This window comes from Balaenoptera physalus (assembly GCF_965194825.1).
Source record: "Balaenoptera physalus genome assembly, chromosome: 2".
NCBI lineage: Eukaryota > Metazoa > Chordata > Mammalia > Artiodactyla > Balaenopteridae > Balaenoptera > Balaenoptera physalus.
The window spans coordinates 78820134-78840752 of NC_138883.1; positions in this window are offsets into that span (position 1 = coordinate 78820134).

Consider the following 20619-nt stretch of genomic DNA (forward strand, 5'->3'; position numbering starts at 1 on the left):
GCCTTGAAATGATACCATCCTGATTAAATGTTTTGACATGTGAAAGCACTTAGCAGAGCAGCTGCATGCCCATAAATGTTTGTTGCCTCTCCAGCCCCATTCCCCCATGCCTGCTTTTCCTTTTTAGGTCCTTGGCCTTCACATACTCCTCTGCAGCTTCTTTCCTATATCATTTTGTAGGTTGAACTGTTCTGTTTTTGAAAACTTTGCTCTTCAACAGAGCACTCCTTTCTCAGCACTCTGTAACACTTGCAGATGAAATATTAACTGGGTACACTTTTACTGTCATCTCCTGCCTTAAAACTTGAAACTCCAAACTACTAGACGATAGAGCTGTTCCAGAGGCTGCAGTGTGAGATGCCTTCGGACTGTTTTTGCCCTGATACTCCATTACACTGTGATTAGTGCATCATAAAATGAGAACCCATCAGTTCTACCACATCTCTGATGCTACAGAAAAACAGAAATAATCTGTAAGAAAACTGACACCAGAGATGTTCTCTTAGATTTTTTTTTGTTGTCTATTATCTAAATTATTACACATTTACTTTCTTTTAATTTTATTTATTTTAATCCCCACCCCACTTTATATGCATGTGTGTGTGTGTGTGTGTGTGTGTGTGTGTGTGTGTGTGTATGTATATATATATATATATATATATATATATATATATATTTTTTTTTTTTTTTTTTTTTTTTTTTTTTTTGGTGGGAGCCGAGCTGCCCATCTTGTGAGATCTTAGTTCTCCGACCAGGGAATCAAACCCGAGACCTTGGCAGTGAGAGCTCGGAGTTGTAACCACTGGGCCGCCAGAGGATTCCCATCCCCCCCTCATTTTTTTGTGTGCATTTTCTTGTCCTCCAAAGTGCATGCCAAGAACTCATTCAACATGCTTCCTAATAACAAGGCTCCTATTTGCATGGGGGCTTACAGTGTACCAAGTGCTTTTGTAATTCAGAAACGAGCCTCCATAGGACAGAATTCTTAAATCGTGCTCATTTTGATTTTTAGAATCAACTTGAGCCAGAAATAGACCTCACCTAGTCCAGATATGTCAAATAACAAACCATGAAGTGTTTTGATTGCTCAGTTATGAAGATAACACAAGGATTTTTGAGAACTGGCAGAAGGCCCACTCCTAACATACCTCCTGTCTGAGGCCCCAAGTGATAGTCTATCACACAATCCACTAGGGAACTGGTAATCAACTCTGATCATCTCTGTGTCTCTGGGCCCACGATGCCCCTGGCCCAAGCCAACTGCAGCAGGATGCTTCTTGCATTGGGATAGCCCTTATTTCAAAGTTATCAGTCGTCATCCTACGCTGACTCACAATTAGCTTTCAGGACAGTACTCACCGAGGTTTGGCTCAGGGAAGCACCAGCTCCCTGCTTGCTCGTGGTAGCCTGTCTCTCTCAACCCAAGTGCACTGTGTCTGGGTGCACTTTGCCCAGTTCAGTCTGTATGTGCAATGGACTCAAGAAATGATTGAAATGCTTTTTAGGAGGAAGCGTCACTTTCTTCTTGCAGTGTAAGGAGATGTTTCCTTAGTAGCATCACTTAATATCTTCCCTCTTCAACCGCTCTTTTCTGAGAGCCTGATGTGCATTCTTGGTCCTCTGTGCTGCTGTTGGCATCCAGCACCTGGAACGGTGCCAGCCACCTTGGAGCCTCAGAGGATGATCTGACATATTGAAAATGGCAAGGCAGAAAAATAAGAAAAAAAAAAAAACAACTTGCATCTTTGATGATGATGTTAAACCACTGAATTCACCAACAGTGGAATTGTTCTACCTCTGGGCTTTGGTTCTGGGCTTTAATAAATTTGTTTGTTTAGCCATTTTTAGTTGGGTCTTCTGCTAATTGAAGCTGATAACATTTTAACTAAACATTTTCTCTGAACACTGATATTGGAAGTAATCTCGGCCCACTTTGAATTTCTATAACTTTTTAGCCACATTCCTACTATGGCAACTTTCAACCTTGTATTACCATGACTTACATAAATATAATTTCCCGCTTATCTGTACTCCTGATCTTCGTTAACAGCATTATTCTCCACAAAATGCCCTCCAAGTACCACTAATCCTGTGAGATGCTCCATAAACACAGGGTTCTGTGGTCACAAGTTTGGGAGTTTGAAAATTAATAAACAGACGCGTCATTTAAAATGGAGTCAAGAGACCAGAAGGGGGCGCTCTCACACCCTACCACTCAACATCAATTGCATACCCAACAGGAAAAGATGTACCTTTCCATCTCCAGGGGGAAGAAGGTTACTACTTTACTACCCAGCAGGAGGAAGGAAGAATTTCTCCTTGCCTGGCAACAGTCCAGCCAGTGAGAGACTGTCACAACTCGACCACTAAAAAGGACTCCCAGTTTCCTCCAATGGACTCTGTTTATAACAGCCCCTTCCAGCACCCCCTTCTCTTCTATAAAAGAACGTTCCTCTCCTTTGTTCTCCAGACTTGCCTGTGGTTTCCGCAGATTGCATGTCCTGAATTGCAATCCTTTGCTGTTCCTAAATAAACCCATTTTGCTGGTAAAATAACTGGCTGTTTTATTGTTTTAGCTTAACAGGAGACACAGCATGCTACACCCTTCCCTTCCTTGCAGATTCACTATATACATCAGCACACAGAAATGATGTGATGTAATTGTTAAGGGTGAGATTCTACTCTTTACTAGATGTGTGGCAATTTTGGTTGGTTGTTTAATCTTTATGAGCCCCAGTTTCCCCACACGCAAAATAGGTACAAAATGCCTACCCCACAGTGTTGTTATGGGAACCTGAAATAATGTATAACAAATATTTAGTCGTGCACCTCCCATTTCCCACAGTGCCTTTGGCTCATATTGCCTGCCCTAGGAGCTTCTTGCTTGGTGACCAAGATTACTACGTTATTAGTTTGTATTTGTGTACTTGCTCACACATTATTTTCAAGTTTCAGAACAGTGTTCTTGGGACTTTCCTTCTTTCCAGATTGCTCAAAGACATAATAAGTGGAACTCATGTAAGTGCTTAATAATGATAGCTACTATTATTTGCAGCAGTAGCAGCATATTAAGGGCTCTGCGAAGTCCTATAGTAAAGAGATCTGGTTTACTTTTGTTTAAGCCCACATTTCTCAGATTTATCTGAGGTTATAGCCACTCTTGACACAATACCTTTTCACGTCCAGTGTTACAAGGCACATACTTTGAGAAATGCAGATCTACCCACGTCACCCAGGCAAGAAACCCGGCAGCCATCCTAAGCAAATCCCTCTCTCCCATCATCCCACCCGACATATTCAGGCCATCATCAAGTTCTTCTAGTTCTTCTGAGCTTACCTCCTAAATGCTTCTCAGACTTGCCCACTCCTTTCTATATCTACCACTACTGCCTTGGAGCACCGATCCCTTTGCACAAAGGACCTGCCTGCCTTTCATCTCATTCTCTTTAAATTCATCCTCTCCATGCACCAGAGGAATCCATCTATGCAAACTGATCATGTAACTTCTTTACTTTATAACTTCTTTCTTCACTTTTACTTTATAACTTCTTTCTTTACTTTACTTTATCATATTGCTTCTTTATAGTTTCTTTACCCAGACTCCTACAGAACAGAGCTCAGTTTCCTTACCAAGGCTCTCAAGTCCTGCCCCCACCTGGCTGCAGACTTCCTCCCTAGCAGTGTGTCTCTCAAGCCCTGTCTTCCACTTTATACCCTCCCTACACCAAACTGCCTGTGAACCCCCAGTTGTGCCATGCTGTTAATGCTTTGTGCACTTTCCTCTGCCTGGAACTCTCTTTCTAACTTGCTTTATCTGACTCTTCCTCATCTTTCACAAAACAGGTCAGATGACAGCTCCTTTTGGTCTAAGATCCTTCCTGCGGGCTCCCATAGCAACCTGTGCATATGTTTACGCTGCCACTTGTCTCGTTTCATTGAAAGTATGTGTTCATGTAAAATGTCACACAGGAGACTATGAACTCTTCAAATGCAGAAACTGTGTTCTTCTTCCTCTTGGCCCACAGTACTCACCTGTCTACCCTTAGTGCAGACCCTTATTAAATCTATGGTGAATCAAACCATTCTGAGAACCAGATTTTTACTGTCTTCATCCTCCAAAAGGAAAAATCAAAAGATTCAGGGGCAGGGGCTTCCCTGGTGGCGCAGTGGTTGAGAGTCTGCCTGCCAATGCAGGGGACACGGGTTCGAGCCCTGGTCTGGGAAGATCCCACATGCCACGGAGCAACTAGGCCCGTGAGCCACAATTACTGAGCCTGCGCGTCTGGAGCCTGTGCTCCGCCACAAGAGAGGCCGCGACAGTGAGAGGCCCGCGCACCGCGATGAAGAGTGGCCCCAGCTTGCCGCAACTGGAGGAGGTCCTCGCACAGAAACGAAGACCCAACACAGCCATAAATAAAAATTAAAAAAATAAAATTAAAAAAAAAGATTCAGGGGCAAGCAAATGTCTAGTTGCCCTCTGGGGTGGCCAAGCCCTGACCCACATTTTCTGCCAGGGCCACAGCCACCTGGGCTGGGTAACTCCAGACACAGAAGATTTCATTCAGCCTTTCTTCTCTCTGAGCCAGATGTCAACATGGCTGCCTGCAGCAGTGCAGAACCACAGCTGGGCTGTGCTGATGGCGAAAGCACATCACTCTGGCTTCCTGCTGTCCTGCAGCTTCAGGGAGGCTTGAGATGAGTGGGCTGAACTAGTCAACCTGGCAGCAGCTGTTCCTGCCTTTAGGGATGAGGAGGAAGCAAAGAGGGAGAGGGAAAAGAGGGCCTTGGGGGCCCAGAAGCAGCCCTACCTGGGGGTCCATGGATGCCTGGGCACAGGTCCCTTCAGCAGATACCAGGCTTTTGCCACTACTTAGCACCATCAAAGCCTCGTGTAATTGAAATGCATGCAGCTGAATTGCTACTCAGAAGAGGTGAATGAGTCAGCCTGTATCTTAAATCAGGATCTGTGGCAGACCAGCTCCAACCAGGCTTCTAGGCACAGGCGATCTAAGGCAGCATCAGCTCTATCAAGCCTGATTCGATTAGTTTCTCCAGTCAGTTCTTTCTATCTTGCTGCTCTGCCCTTTTCCTGTGACCTCATTTTCCTGTCAAATGGCCACAGGATTTACCTAATGATGCTCACGGGGAAAACCCAGGAGATCGCCTGCCATCCTCAGACGCCAAATCTCTTCTTTGGCCAAAAGAAAACTGACCTAACTCTGTAGCAAGGGGATCATTCTACTTCACCCTTTTATCCCCAAATGGAATTGCAGAGCATCCTTTTATCACAGGCAAAAGCCTTTCAGAATCGTGTTTTCCTGGCCTTCTTCTTAGACTCATTTAGAAATAGGGTTCACATGTCTAACCGTTTAGAACCATGCAATATTTCTGAGCTATAAAGGATCTGAGCAACAATCAACTTGGACCATTTCATTTCACAGATAAGGAACTGAGGGCAAAGACAGGAGAAATCCCCAGCCTGCCAGAGGATCTGACAGATTGAAGACGTGGTTGGGAGTATGTGGTAGAGATGAGCATGGCTTCAAGGAAAAATTATTCCAGCAAAACCTAAATCTGAAAAATAAAGGAAGATTAGTTACCCTTTACTTCACTTTCAAAAAAAGATATGCCTTAAGAATTCTTTAACATCTGGACTCTTCATTTAAAAAATAAGATCTGATTTAGCAAAATTACATGCAAAAAGAAATTTCAAGGGAAACTCTTTCCAACTAAGACAATCTCTTCTACTTCTTCCTACTTCCATTCCAACTACATTTCCCCGGCTCGTGACCAGCCCTGGGTCCTTACTGGTCCTCCATTGGGATTACCCTCCATGGTCCTGTTCAGCTACATATATCCTCTCTGTCCCCCAGTTTCAGCATTGGTTCCACCTCCTGGATGCCCCCTGGTACTTACTCCAGCCCCTACTGATCTCATCCTTTTCTGACCATGGATGCACTCATATGGCACAACTATACCCTGATCCTCCTTGAGTCTTGATATATGTCATATTCCCTAGATTAGACTGGAAACTAATGCTGGTCTAGGACTATGACTTATTTTTAATGGTGTCTCTGTAATACCTAACATGTTGGATATACAGTAGACACCAGTGGTGTGCCAGTAAACTGGCTCTCCAAAGGGAAAAACAAGTTGTGATTTGTAGCATTTGCTGATTTTTGTGGTATGTATACTCCTATCATGGCTACCAACACAGTGTCACTCAGTGTGAAGTTGGGAAGAAAGATGCCCAGAACCGGCTCTATCAAGCCTACACAAGCCTGCTCCAGCACACCACTGATAGATGCTAATAAAGAGGTGTTAAGACCCATTGTGCACCCACTGTGTGAAGCATATTTGCCAGCAACCTTGGGGTTGAAAGAGATACAGTTTGTCAATGTTTAGCATACATTTGAAAAATTAGTCACCATATCCCTCATTCATTCATTTAAAAATTGTTGAGCGTTTACTAATGTTTTAGGTACTGTTCTAGGCACTAGCCTCATAGGACCTACAGTTAAATGGGGAAAACAGATATTACCCAAACGAGAGAACACAGAGCTAATTGTTTAATTATAAATTGCAGTATGTGTTATGAAGAAAATACAGGACGCTAAGAGAATATAACCAAGGGAACTTAATTCAGATTGATGATGAGTTGGGAGTGAGTGACTCAGGAGAGGTTTTTCTCAAGAATTAACATTTGAACTTCTGCCTGAAGGACAGATGAGCAGAAGAGGAACAGGTGAAGTGGAGGGGCTGGTAATCTCAGAAGAGGGGAGAGTGTGTACAAAGAACCTGAAGCAGGAAAGATCTTGATCCTATAAGAAAATGAAAGAAGGTCTGTGTGGCAGGAGAGTAGTAAGCGAAGGGGAAAGGCAAGGAGGTGAGGCTGGAGAGGTAGGCAGGGGCTGGATCACACTGGGCCTTGCAGACCATGTTCAAGAGCTTGGATTCTATTTGAAGTTCAGTGAGAAATGATTTATTATTTACAAACAAGGAAGTGACATAATTTGATTTACGTTTCAGAAATATTACTAGAATTGCTATAGGGGAAATAGATTGGTGGGTGGGGTGGTGGTAGGGGGCAAAAGTAGAAATAGGGAGACCCATAAGGAAATGATTGCAGAGTAGAGGTGAAGTGTGATGGTGGCTTGGTCTGGGGTAGGAGCAATGGAGACAGAGTAAAGTGAACAGACCTGAGATGTATAATGGAGGTGGAATCAAGAGGGCTTGTTTTAGGGAACAACTGTATGAATGGAGTTGCCATTTACCTGGGTGAGGAGACGAAGGGAGTAACTTTTTCTTGAGGGAAGGAGGGGATCTCCCAACAAGCAAAGATCAGTGAAAGATGGATAAGCCAGTAAAGAATAGACGACTGAAGGATAGGAGGAAAAGCTGGGAGAGTAGGCGTGTTATCAGGGAAGCAAAGACCAGAGTTTTTCAAGGAGAAGGGAGCTGGAACTGGGTCTAAAGCTGCTAAAATGTTGAGGAAGGTGAGAATTGAAAAGTCTCTCTCTGTTAGATTCAGCAATACAGAAGTCACTGATGACTTTTATAGCAAGAGTATTTTTGGTGGAGTGGTAGGTACTGAAGGCAGACTAGCAAAAGGAAACAAATGGAGATGGCAACTCTTTAGAGAAAATTATCTGTGAAGGAGTGTAGAGAGAGAGTGCAGTCGTTGGGGGAGGACATGGAATAAATGGAGGCATATTTTAAAAGATGGGATATACTGAGTGCTTGTGAAAGGATCTGGTAGAGAGGGAATGCTAGAAGATGCAAAAGAGAGAAGGTAATCAACAGTGCAAGTGCTTGAAAATCAGATGGGACAGGGTCCTGTCACAAATGGAGGGACTAGCATTTGATAGTTTTCTCCCAACCAATATGACACAGAGATAACTTCCCAAAGGCGTGGCTAACATATTTTACTACCTAAAGACAAATGGGCCTTGTGGTTCCATATTATTTTCTTCTTAAATTTAGAGATGTAGAGTGCAATGAGAGTAAAGCTGTTTGGCAGCCAGAATGGGTCTGTTTTGTTAAGTGTTAGTCATCAGTCTTTTTCCCTGTTAATGAACACAGCAATATAATTTAAGGTTTGTGTACTGGGCTTGAAGGAGTATAGACCCCACTGTAACGGGGCAATGAAAGTTCTCATAATTTTTCACATCACCAGGCAGTACCTTCCTTGGGGAGGGAGACTGAGGGCTGTGCTGGCGGACTGGTGGGGTTTAGTGGAGAAAAGATGAAAGAATTCCTTTACATGGGCTTCTGTTTTCTCTATGAAGTGTAAAGAAAGGTCATTAAGTTAGAGGGAGGGGACCAAATGAAAGAACTGGTGATTCCAGGATAAAGGAGAGGGTCTGACATAGATGCTAGAGAGAGTGAGAGATGAAGTTTACTTTCTTCAGGGTAAGAAAGACCAATCTTGTTCTTGGCAGTAAAATCTTCACATTTTCTCCGACCCATCCCTCTGAATGCAGGAATTAAATTTCTGTTGTTGAGCCAGTTGTTTGCAACGGACTTTCTCCTTCAGTTGGACGGCATCCCTGGAAAGGGGTCTCGCCCTTCTCTGAAGCAGGCCCCTTGGTCTCAGTGATGTGTATTCATGGACGTTCCAAGAGGCAGGTAGCACTTGCTCCTGCTTCCCTCCCCTCACACTTTAGACTGCATTCTGTCTGTGCTCCTCTGGCCCCCGGCTCCACGGGTTTAGGTCATCTCTTCTGTGCCACACTCTAGCTCACACTGCTTCTCAAAGGGTCATCTGCGGACTGGCTCTCACCTGAGAACTGCTTGTTACCCACTGTGACAGGGTAAGGAACTCACACCAGAAGATGACCCAGCTGTCCCTAAGCATGCTCTTCAGCTGACATGGTTTTCAGAGAAAGATTTTCTCAATGAAGAAAGCAGCTCATTGATTTACATTGTGACGCAAGCTCCTTTTCTCTCTTTCTTTCTTTTCTTTTCTTCTTTTTTTTTTTTTTTTTTTGGCCTCACCGCATGGCTTATGGGATCTTAGTTCCCCAGCCAGGGAACAAACCCTGGCCCTGGCAGTGAAAGCACCAAGTCCTAACCACTGGACCACCAGGGAATTCCCACAAGCTCCTTTTCTGTTGGAGGCCATCACAGCCAGTGCCCTGAACAGTTGCTTTGAGTAGCAGTGCTCCCGTGCAGTGGTTTTTAAACCACAGTTCATGATCCATCAGTTGGCTGTGAAATCAACTGAGTGCAATTAGCTTTTTAAAAAAAAAAATCAAGTAAGTTAGAGTAGAAAATATCAGTGTGCGTTACACACAGTAATTGTACATGTAGTAATGGTGAATGTTTCATGAAACTTTTGTTTCAATCACATACAAAGGGAAGTAAATTTTGGGTCACGATGGAAAATGTGTTTCTCACTGTAAGTCAGGGTGTAAAATTGAGAAATACTCTCTAGTACTTCCTATTGCGACCCAAATCTTCTTGAGCCATGATTCTCTCCTCCCCCACTAGTTATTGCTTCCCTGCAGCCACTTACAGAGCTTCCTTTCCCAACACTCGTGTTCCACACTGGATCCCAATTCAAAGCCCAACAGTGACATTTCACTGTTCTCTTGTCTCTCACCAAACAAGAGAGTTTCTCATTTTCCCACAGAGCTGGGAAATTATTTTGATCTGTGTTTCTGTAGCAAAAATGTGCCAAAAAAATAAGGTTGCATAAGATCGGTCAGGACTGACTTTCAAAGTCTCAAATTATAGTTTGAGAAGAGTTTACAATATAAACTCAATATATCTTCACATGATTTGGGAAGAGCAAGGCTTACCTTACCATTTTGTGTCCAAAACAGTGGAGAATCAAAATTTTGAGAGAGGTAGGGCAGCTGATAGACAAAATTTGCTGCTAGACAAAATTTCAGATGAACAACAAATAATTTTTTTGGTATAACTCTGTCCCATGAAATATTTGGAATAATAAAAAAATTATTAATAATTTATCTTCAATTCAAATTTAACTGGGCATCTTGTATTTCTATTTGCTAAATCTGGAAACCCTCAAGGGATGGGAAGCTTATACTTGGGGGAAGGGATCCTCTTTAAGTAAGAGAATACAGACATACTTTTTAAAAAAGAATTTACAGAAATACATGACATTGTAAACACACGCTAGGGACCCTCCCAAGACTTTGGAAGAGGCCGTGAAAGTGAGATACTTGACACTTCATCTTCATGAGCTTCTTGGTAAATTTCCCTCTGTGCCATTTCTCAAGGTAAACTCTGTACGTCAGCCCTAAGGTATGGCAAGTAGGGAAGGATTTCTCCCCTTTGGGGAGGAGGGAATTTAAATGGCTGTGGGAATATCAGATAGTGGAGGAGAAACACATGCTCCCTGATCCTATCCATTGATGAAGGGAGGGAGGAAGGAAGAGGGAAGAAGAAGGAAAGATGACCCTAAAATTCATAAACACAGTGTCCTAGCAACAAAACCCTATTTGTTTCCATGGCTTAGAACAGTGGTTTTCAGAAATGGTTTGCTCACTGCTGGGCATAAGGAAGACTTTCCAAGCCATACACAGTATTGAGAGCTTTGAGAGAATAAATTTTCAGACTCAGCTTCCTTATAACCCTTTGCTAAAAACTCTGCCTGAGAACTTTCCTGCTGTCACAGGCTCTCCTTTCCCACCCCCACTTTCACAACAGACCTTCTCCCACTTTAAAAAGAAAAGAATACTAACCACCCCCAATGTTACCAAGGTCCATTGCTCTGGGAGTAAAAACAAAGGGTCAAATCAAGAACACATCATTCCAGCAGGAGAGGCCTCTGCAAGAAAGCCAAGAAAGACTGGATGACAGACACTGGAGACAGCAGTGGCTTTATGTCATGCAGGAGACACACTGTTTTCTCTCAATCTCCCTCTTTCTCACAATTAGGATTCAGAAGGGAGAAGACTGTCAAGGGGAAATGCATATTTTACTTTGAAGTTTTTACATTACTGTTTTTTTCTGACACAAACTATCCCTGATTTCTTTACTAGTTTGACAATGAGGACTGCCTTTGTCAATTAGACATGGTAGATATTTTCCATAAATTGGACGCCGCTAGCTCTGTAACTTCAAGATTTTGTTGAAAAGATCTTGAATGCCAATGTGTTGTACAACACGGTATGTCAGAAACTACATCCTTTGCAACTATAAAAAATTGATGATAAAACTTGTAAACTTAAAAATACATCAGGGGTATATAGTTTTTCATAATTTTTTAAGTGGGTACAGGAGGAAAACAATTTGAATACACTGCCATAGGCTTGGTTGCCCTTTAGTTATACCTCCTTTATTTCAAGGCTGCCCTGATTGCTCATTTCAATGATTTCATGAGGGCTGCAGAGAATCTTCTTGGGTGAGGCTAAACCTACTTGTGTGTCTGAGGACTGTGTTGAACTTCTAAATGTGGACAAGCCTACCTTGACCTGTAATGACATTGGAGCATCTCAATTGTTATGATATAAAGCATCTCCATCTGTTTTTAATTCTGATGTTTAGAAGCAATCCATGGAAGAAAAAGGATGCCAGCAATAGCCTTTCTCTCTCTAGGCCTAATGCCACTTGGTTGTGGGTGCTAGGAATTGCCGTGGTTCCGTGCTGATGATCTGGCCTTTTATTTTTTTATTTTAAAAATTATTTATTTATTTATTTATTTATTTTTGGCTGCATCGGGTCTTTATTGCTGCACACGAGCTTTCTCTAATTGTGGTGAGCAGGGGCTACTCTTCATTGTGGTGCACGGGCTTCATGGGCTTCTCATTGTGGTGGCTTCTCTTGTTGCAGGGCACGGGCTCTAGGCGCACGGGTTTCAGTAGTTGTGGCATGCGGGCTTCAGTAGTTGTGGCTCATGGACTCTAGAGTGCAGGCTCAGTAGTTGTGGCACACAGGCTTCATTGCTCCGTGGCATGTGGGATCTTCCCAGCCCAGGGCTCGAACCCGTGTCCCCTGCATTCAGGGCAGGCGGATTCTTAACCACTGCACCACCAGGGAAGCCTGATCTGGCCTTTTAAATTTCTTCTGATTGCATGATGCAGGATATAGAATAATATCCTGTAACTAGTACAGAATCATCTTGTTGAAAGGCTGCTGGTTCCTTGTCTGGTTGGCCTTACACCTAATGCATTCCTTTTCTGACCTGAAAGCTGGGATTCCACCAGGAAAACTAGTCACATCAGGCAGGGCACATTTTGTTTCTGGAACTGCTGGACCTCTATCTACAGCATTACACCTACACAATGAAAAAATTCTGTGTGGCCTCAGCCTATTTTCTGAGATTCAAATACCAAGAGGTTCATGAAACCAATGAAACAGAGGACTCTGTGCCCCAGATAGTCACTAGGTTTTCAGGAAGTGTCCCTGAGCCCTTATTGCCCTGGCTCCACCTGACCTTTGTAGACTTGTAAGGATACCGAAAGTGCATTTGAAAAAAAAAAAAATCGGTATCCGTTGAACCCATTAGCAAATGGTCAAGCTTAAAGTAAGAATGTCCTAATGTGGATTATTGGCCTATGTTACCCAAATGCAATTTTTGAATTTTTTCATCATTCGATATGTTGCTCCAATAGGGTTCAGCCCTAATGAGTTATTGAGGGAGGAGAGAAATCCTGGTATAGTGGGGAAAATGAGAGCTTTAGAGTCAGACAGACTCTGGATAAAACCTTGGTTATTAAATCTCTTTGGGTTTCAGTTTTCTTATTTAGAAAAGAAAATGATTATCTCTATCTGTGCGGTTGTTCTGAGTATTAGAGAAGATATGGGTGAGTATTTGGCCTAGTGCCTGACACATAGCAGAGGACAAATAAATAACTGCCATTGCCCTTATTTTAATAATAACAATAAAAATAACAACAACCATAGATGAGGTGTCAAGATTTGTTCAACCACGTTGAGAACCTAAAAGGGAAGCATTGCTGAAATAAGCAACAAAGACATATAAGATTAATGACTGGGTTCCCTTCATTCCCCATTTCAACATATATCACATTTACTGAGAAGAGAAACCATCCTCAGGAAAAGCCCAGAGGGCAACTTCCCCAAAGAGGGCACATCATCAACTCACATCTGGCCTGAGAAGAGAGTCAAATCTTTTTTTTTTTTTTTTCTTTTTGGCTGCACCGCGCAGCTTGCGGGATCTTAGCTCCCAGACCAGGGATTTAACCCAGGCCCACAGCACTGAAAGCGCTGAGTCCTAACTGCTGGACCGCCAGGGAATTCCTGAGAGTCAAATCTTGAACGTGCATTTCCAGGGGCCAAAACCTCTTCTTTCCTCTCACCACCGGGTAACATGATAAAGGTATAGAACAGCAGGTGAACGCTAATCTGTTCTCCTGGGTAAAGCAACTCAAAAAGGAGGAAGAAACATTTTATGAATGAAGTTCCTTGCTTCCCTTGATATAAGCTCAGAGCTGAACACTGGCTCAGTGGGTGTCAAAATACCTAGATGTGCCATGTCCTGGGGGATTCATCATGATGAGACAGAATCATGTGATTACGGTAGATCTCTTTGTCAGTGTGGCTTATTATTACCAGGAACTTGAATTGATTCAAACTATGGACTCAGTGGGGAAATAAACTTCCCTGATCTGCTGAAATCACCACCAAACTAAACCAAAGGAGAGCTGTTCATTCAAGCCTTTACCTCCACAAAGATAAACTTAGTGAACCATTTTTTAACTTATTGAGGAAATCTAAAATCAGATTAATATATTTTCTAAATGGCACCTGAAGAAAAGTAACCATAGTTGGTTGGTTGTTAAGGATGTTGTAGATTTTTAAATCTATTGACAGTCCCAGTGTTGTACTGATAAATGTGTAATAACAGGCTTTCAGGGAGATACACACACACACACACACACAGGTATTATACTATACATATATTAGTATTATACTATATATTAGTACTTATATATGTTAAAAATTTTACTAATATAAAGGATGTGCAACATATAACTTATAAATAATCATAAAGTATACAATACTTTTCATTATAAATTCCATAAAACCAATTCTCACAGCATGCTTTTGTTGATTTTTTTCTGAACTCTTGTATTCACAATCTTTTTATGGTTGCAATTAATAAATGAGTGTAATTCTGATCTGAATGTTGGTTGATATTTTCATTTATGTTACTGAGTAATATGAAAGTGAAACAAAGAAGATATATGTCAAAACTTCACTCATTTGTCAATGTGAATCACTTCGCTGGTTCAAATAATGGCTTTTGAAAACTGAAGAATACTTCTTCAGTATTTTGTACTATTCACAATAAAATGTCTACAGACACAGCAGAGTTTTAAGTTTAATCTGCATTAGTAACATATTCTCTGTCACTTTCTTGCATCTAGACAATCAGCAAAACAATAAATCAAGCCCTGATTTGTATCATTTGACTATTTCCATGGTGGAATACTAGCACTATTGCCTTTTTCAAATAGCCAACATGATGTTACTGAATGCAGAGTTGGGAATGATGCATTGTAGCTCACCATTATAGCATTTCCACTGTACAGATACACAGCTGTCAATAACAGCAGAAGCATAGGTAATAGTATGATGTAGTAAAAATAATTAGGAAGTGATGACTTTTGAGTATTTATTACCTTTGCTTTAATATACTTTAATTGTAAGATTATATAATTCAATTTTTATGATGACTGTGTTTAACCACCAGCACTCAAAATTCCTGAATCTAGCAGTTGGGTTTTACAAGCCTGCAAAAGGCAGCCCCAGGACACGGGTTCGAGCCCTGGTCTGGGAAGATCCCACATGCCGCGGAGCAGCTGGGCCCGTGAGCCACAATTACTGAGCCTGCGCGTCTGGAGCCCCTGCTCTGCAACAAGAGAGGCCGCGATAGTGAGAGGCCCGCGCACCGCAATGAAGAGTGGCCCCCACTTGCCGCAACTAGAGAAAGCCCTCGCACAGAAACGAAGACCCAACACAGCCAAAAATAAATAAATGAAAAAAAAAAAAAAAAAGGCAGCCCCAGGACACCACTGGTTGTCTACCAAATGCTCGTTCCTTCATTTGTGTTCAAAGATCTCACCTCCTTCACCTTCGCCACACGTGACTTGGAGGAAGATGACCTTGTCCTCAGTTCTAGGGGCAGCCTGTCCCTAACCCTAACCCTGGTAATCCCAGTCCCCTTGCATAGTTAAAGGTCATGTAACTCAATTCTGGCTAAGAAGGTATGAGGTAAAGTCTGCTGGAGGAGCTGTGGAGGAAGTTTCCTCATTCCTAGAAAAGGGGCACAGGGAGAAATGGTCCGTCCCCTTTCTCTCTCAGATAGTGTCATGACTGAAGGGACTCAGGAGTGGCCACAGCCATTTTCCTACAGCTGGGGGAAATCAACTTATAAAGGAAGGTAGAGCCATCAGTATCACAGAGAGAGGTGGAGCTGGAAGCCACACCTGAGCCCACCCTATTGCCTATCCTCTTGTTACATGACATAATCAATGTCCTTATTGTTTAGGCTAGTTTGAGTTGGAGATTTCCGTTACTTGCAGCTGAATGTTCAGTTGTTTCCTACTCTGAAGGGAGTTTGGGAGATATAAAAGCACAGGATAAACTGGCCTCTTAGGAAGCTCAACTCCTGACTGGGAGATGAGACTAATTTACAGGAAACAAGGACAAACAATCCAATGCAGATTATAAGTATCTGTTTTTTACACTGAGTGGCACAGACTCTGAATTTAATAGGATTTCGGAGTAAAGTTTAATCAAGCTTAGAGTCACCAGTGACAGCTTCATGGAAGAGACGGGGTTTGGGTCAGGTCATAAAGAACGAATGAGGTTTGAGAAAAGAGGGAATAAATAGCATTTCATGCAACTGGGGGAGATAAATGGAGAGACTCCTTAAAATGCCACCCAGAGTCTTGTTTTGTTGGCTACAAGTGTTCCTAGGGTCAAAGTATGTATTTCCTTACGTTGCAGAACATGCGAACCTATCATTTTTATTCATCTGTACATTGGCTACCCTTTATGGGCATTTTTGTTAATTCAAACACAGGCTTTGTAAAGTCCTTGGGAATGTTGAAGAGCACAGCACTACAGAGAAGCCTAATTCCATTCTCTTCTCTTTTTCTCTCCCTCCCTGGTCCTCCTGGCACTCCCTACATACTCTCAGCCTATCAGTGCCACTCAGGTGGCAAAGTGGGATATCTACACTCATGCTCTGAGGCAGGTTCTACTCTCTCATTTCTAACTGGCAATTGCCTGTACTTTAAAAAAAAAAGAGTCAAGAAGGAGAATCCAAGAGTCTCACTTGTGCAGTATTTTTGCCTTTCACCATCTGAGAATTCCCTTCCACCTTTCACTCAGATCCCCCTGCTGATGTGGACGAACGCTGTTCTCTTACCCAGTCCTCAACTCTTGCCTCTCACTTGTGGAAAGTCTCTTCACATACTGGAACCTTCTGGTAAATCTCTCAAGGGTATATGTGACCTAAGTGGAATGTAATTGGGATGGTTTTTATCCTCTTCAAAGGGAATGATGGACACTTAGCAACCGCCAGCAGAAGGAATCAAGTTGTTAGGAGGCTTTGACAGATCTGGAAGGAATAAATGATAACAGAGCACTGACAGGTCTTTGGGAACACAGTTCTCCTTGTATGGCTTCCTGTCAAGTGAAAGGCATGTCCTCTTAGACACCAGTTAGTGTTTTGCTCAGGATCATGAGCAAATTAATATGAAGACAGAAGGCTTGGAAAGAGAAAGACCAAGACAGACAGTGAAAAACAGAAATCAAAACACCATCAGAAACAGCATTGATATTTATCCTACATAGAAATAACCTACTTTATTCAATATCCTACATAGAAATAACCTACTTTATTCAAAATTTCATCATAAGCTATTGCACACAGAGAAAGGTCTCATAAATTGGCTTGAATTAATATCAGTATTTCTTTTGGCCTTGTTCTTCCTTAACTGATAGACTGATAGCAATATTTCTTCCTTATCTAAAGGTATTAGAAATTCTCACAGCTACTTAGTTAAGATCTTTCAGGAGAAATTGTTTCTTACAATTGTAATGAAATGTTTTTAGGTCTCAGGAGCAAAACACCTAACCTTTTTTTTTTTAACAACTTAGGTTTGTAGATTGGTGAAGTAACCAGGCAAGTCTGAGACACAGGCCCTTGTGTTTCATTACAGGATGTGGAAGCCCAAGCATGAAAGCAGACAGAAGTAGTGGGGAAGATTGCCAAGGAAGACAATGGGGAAAGATCTGCCTAGGAGGCAGGGGAACATAGTGGTTAAGGGCTTGGGTTTGAATCCCAGCTTTACCCCTGACCAGCTGAGTTATCTAAGGCAAATGAGGTGCCCTGTCTGTATCTTAGTTTCCTTATGTATAAAATAGGGATGATAATAAGTCCCTACTGGGTATCAGGATTAAAGAGCTAATTGATTAAATGAGTTAATATTTGTAAAGTGCTGGTACATAGAAACATTTGTATGTGTTAAATAAACTAAAAATCAGAACTCTAAGTTGCACACGGCAAATAACAGTCCTTGTCAATTTAAGCAGATTTGGACCTTAATTCAGAGGGTATTGGCCTCCTCATAGAATGTCTGGGAGGAATAGGTGGACAGACCACAGAGCTGTCCCACGAAGACAGTATAGGTGTGACGGGCAAAGACACAACAGACACTGCAGGTTGCCAAGGCCATATTGCTGGACCCAGGATGCTGTCTCTGGGAACTGCAGGTAGCTGCCTCCATTCTCCCCAGAGGGCATTCTATAGCCTCCCTGATTCCTTGGGTCATCACCCTCCAATTCCATGTCTAGGGTGGGCACTCATATCTGGGGTGGGGTAGGTTAGGGCTCACGTCATAGCTGCAAGGGAGCTTCTACGGTGGGAGATAAGCTCTGCCTCACAAATTTGGGGATTTCCCAATTTTAGAAATGAAATTCAGTGGGAAGTCAACAAGAGTGCTAAATGGGTAGGGGGCACCAAGAAAGAAGGATTATAAGACTCTTAAATGAAAGAACCAGCAAATCCACACACAGACTTGATAAATTATAGGCTATCTGCAGTACTTATTGATCAATGTGGGTGAGAAGTTGTTATAAGAGGATGAAAAATTAATAGAAGAGAAAATCATCTGGAATTCCTTAAGGAGCTCAGGGACAGTGCAGGGGAAATACTATGTTTTTAAACAGAAGTTTGCCTTTGTCAATTTCTCCCTCCTTTCTCAGGGTCCTCATTTCTACGTTCCCACGTGCCAGGCCCTTCATCTGCTGCAACCCTCCTCCCCTACCCTCACCTCAAGGGTTGTTCTGCATTCCATTTCTGCTCTTAATCAACTATTAAATCATTTTGTTTGTTTGTTTGTTTGTTTGCAAAGGTGTTCACCAATAATGGAGGTGGCAGCTGATAAACCAATCATGAATGTATGCAGCTCCTCAGCAAGCACTTCCATTTCAAGAGAAAAGCAAGGGGGCTTCCCTGGTGGCGCAGTGGTTGAGAGTCTGCCTGCCAATGCAGGGGACACAGGTTCGAGCCCTGGTCTGGGAAGATCCCACATACCGCGGAGCAACTGGGCCCGTGAGCCACAATTACTGAGCCTGCGCATCTGGAGTCTGTGCTCCGCAACAGGAGAGGCCGCGATGATGAGAGGCCCGCGCACTGCGATGAAGAGTGGCTCCCACTTGCCGCAACTAGAGAAAGCCCTCGCACAGAAACGAAGACCCAACACAGCCATAAATAAATAAATAAATAAATAAATAAAATTTAAAAAAAAAAAACCTTGCTAAAAAAAAAAAGAGAAAAGCAAGGCCTTCCAGTTCTGGAGGAGTGACAAAAGGTGGGGACAGTATTTGGTGGCAGAGAGCTCTTCCCAGCACTCTGTAAAATCGCTCTCGCTAAAGTGCCTGCCTGCAGTGCCAGCCCAGCTCTGCAAGGGCCACAGATGAGGCAGACTGGTCTACAGACACAAGGCTTCTGAAGGTCACCCATGGAGCACATGACCATCATAGGTGAGCACACCCACCCCTCTTCTTTCAGTCACTGTTTGCACCACCCACCTTTTGCCCTATGAAGGCACAGCCTTTCTTAAAACGCAGTTCACCCCATTTTCTCCCCTCTCGAAGATTAAAAATAGCACTCTCTTCAATGACCTCAATAATTTAGAACCCATGAATAAGTCATTTGCCCAAGAGGCCACAATGGGGCTTCTATTTTTACTTGTAGTCTCTCACCAAGTAAAGTGACCTCTCTCAAGGAGCCAACACCCGTTGATCTCCTGGCTTCTCAGGGAACAGCCCAAGCAGAACTTGTAATGCAAAGTCTTTTCTCAAGGGCAAAGATGGACCAATAGGTGTCAGTGACTTCAGAATGTGAGTAACCAAACATGAACTTAGGCATATATGCCTTGCTCAGAACTCCTGGAGCTACCTAGAGCATGCCCTAGGATGAACACTTCTGTAAAGTACGGCAGGCAAATTCTGCTTATACTGACCTTTAGTGGGGCCACTTCTTCCCTAAGAAGCCATTTTCCAAACATCGAACCTTAATAGAAGAACGATATGTTAGCTCAGGTCCCTAAACCCGTGGAGTTGCCCCAGCCTCCCGACCACATGCCTCCTTCACCTGCCTTCAATACACATTCCTTTGCCCCATCTCCTCTATGGACTACTTTCAGGAAGGCTGAGTATTTACTCTGGGCCAATCCAATGGTCACTGAGAAGACTCCACCTTGGGCCTTTCAGCCACTAGTCTATAAAATGTTTGATTATTGTTTTCCTCCATATTCTCATACCCAGGAATTGTCCCCTTTCTCAAGCCACCCATCGCATTCCCAACTCTGCTGTTCTGCTGGAACCCTCAGCCCAGGCTCCAAGGGACCTATTCTTACTTTTTACTAACTTCACACCAATAACCTTCCATACTGTTTGTACAACACTGAGTTCTCACTGTGAAGCTACATCAAACTCTTTCACATGACCTCGTGTCTCCTGATTTACAAAATCTTTCATTCATTATCATCTCCTCGCCCTGGAAAAATATTCATTCCTCTTCCTGAGCCTTACTCCCTGCCCCTGCCAACAAGAGATGTTTCAGAAAGTGAAAAACTCCTACTATTCTCCCTTTTAGTTCTCATTGTTTCCCTTCTACAAGATAAGTCATTTTTTCCCCTCACATTTAATGAAAAGTTACCTTGTGGCAGATGCAGTGCTTACTGCTTGATTGAAGCAACTCTTGCTTTTCTCCAAAAATCCTCCCAGGTACTGTGAATCTTCCTCAGTTTACACATGGGGAAACTCCAGTATCTCCTCTGGCTCTGGTATGTCCTCTCTGTATTTCCTAAAAGATGAGATGGCATCTGTTCAGTCACATCGTTGGTGGGCATCCCTTATTCCTTATCTGTCCTCTCTTTCTGCCAACTTAAGAGAATGAATTAGCAAGAGTAAATGCCCTTCACAAAGAGCTCCCTGCTCTAAAATTCCTTAAGTATTGATGGAGGCCTTATTGAGCCAAGGCACTCTCCATGGTTCATTCTAACCATTTGAAACAATTGTACATTTTCATAATTACAATGAATTACAATAATCAACACAAGCCATCAAATTGCTTTTCCCAGATCTTTGAAAAGTACAACTGAA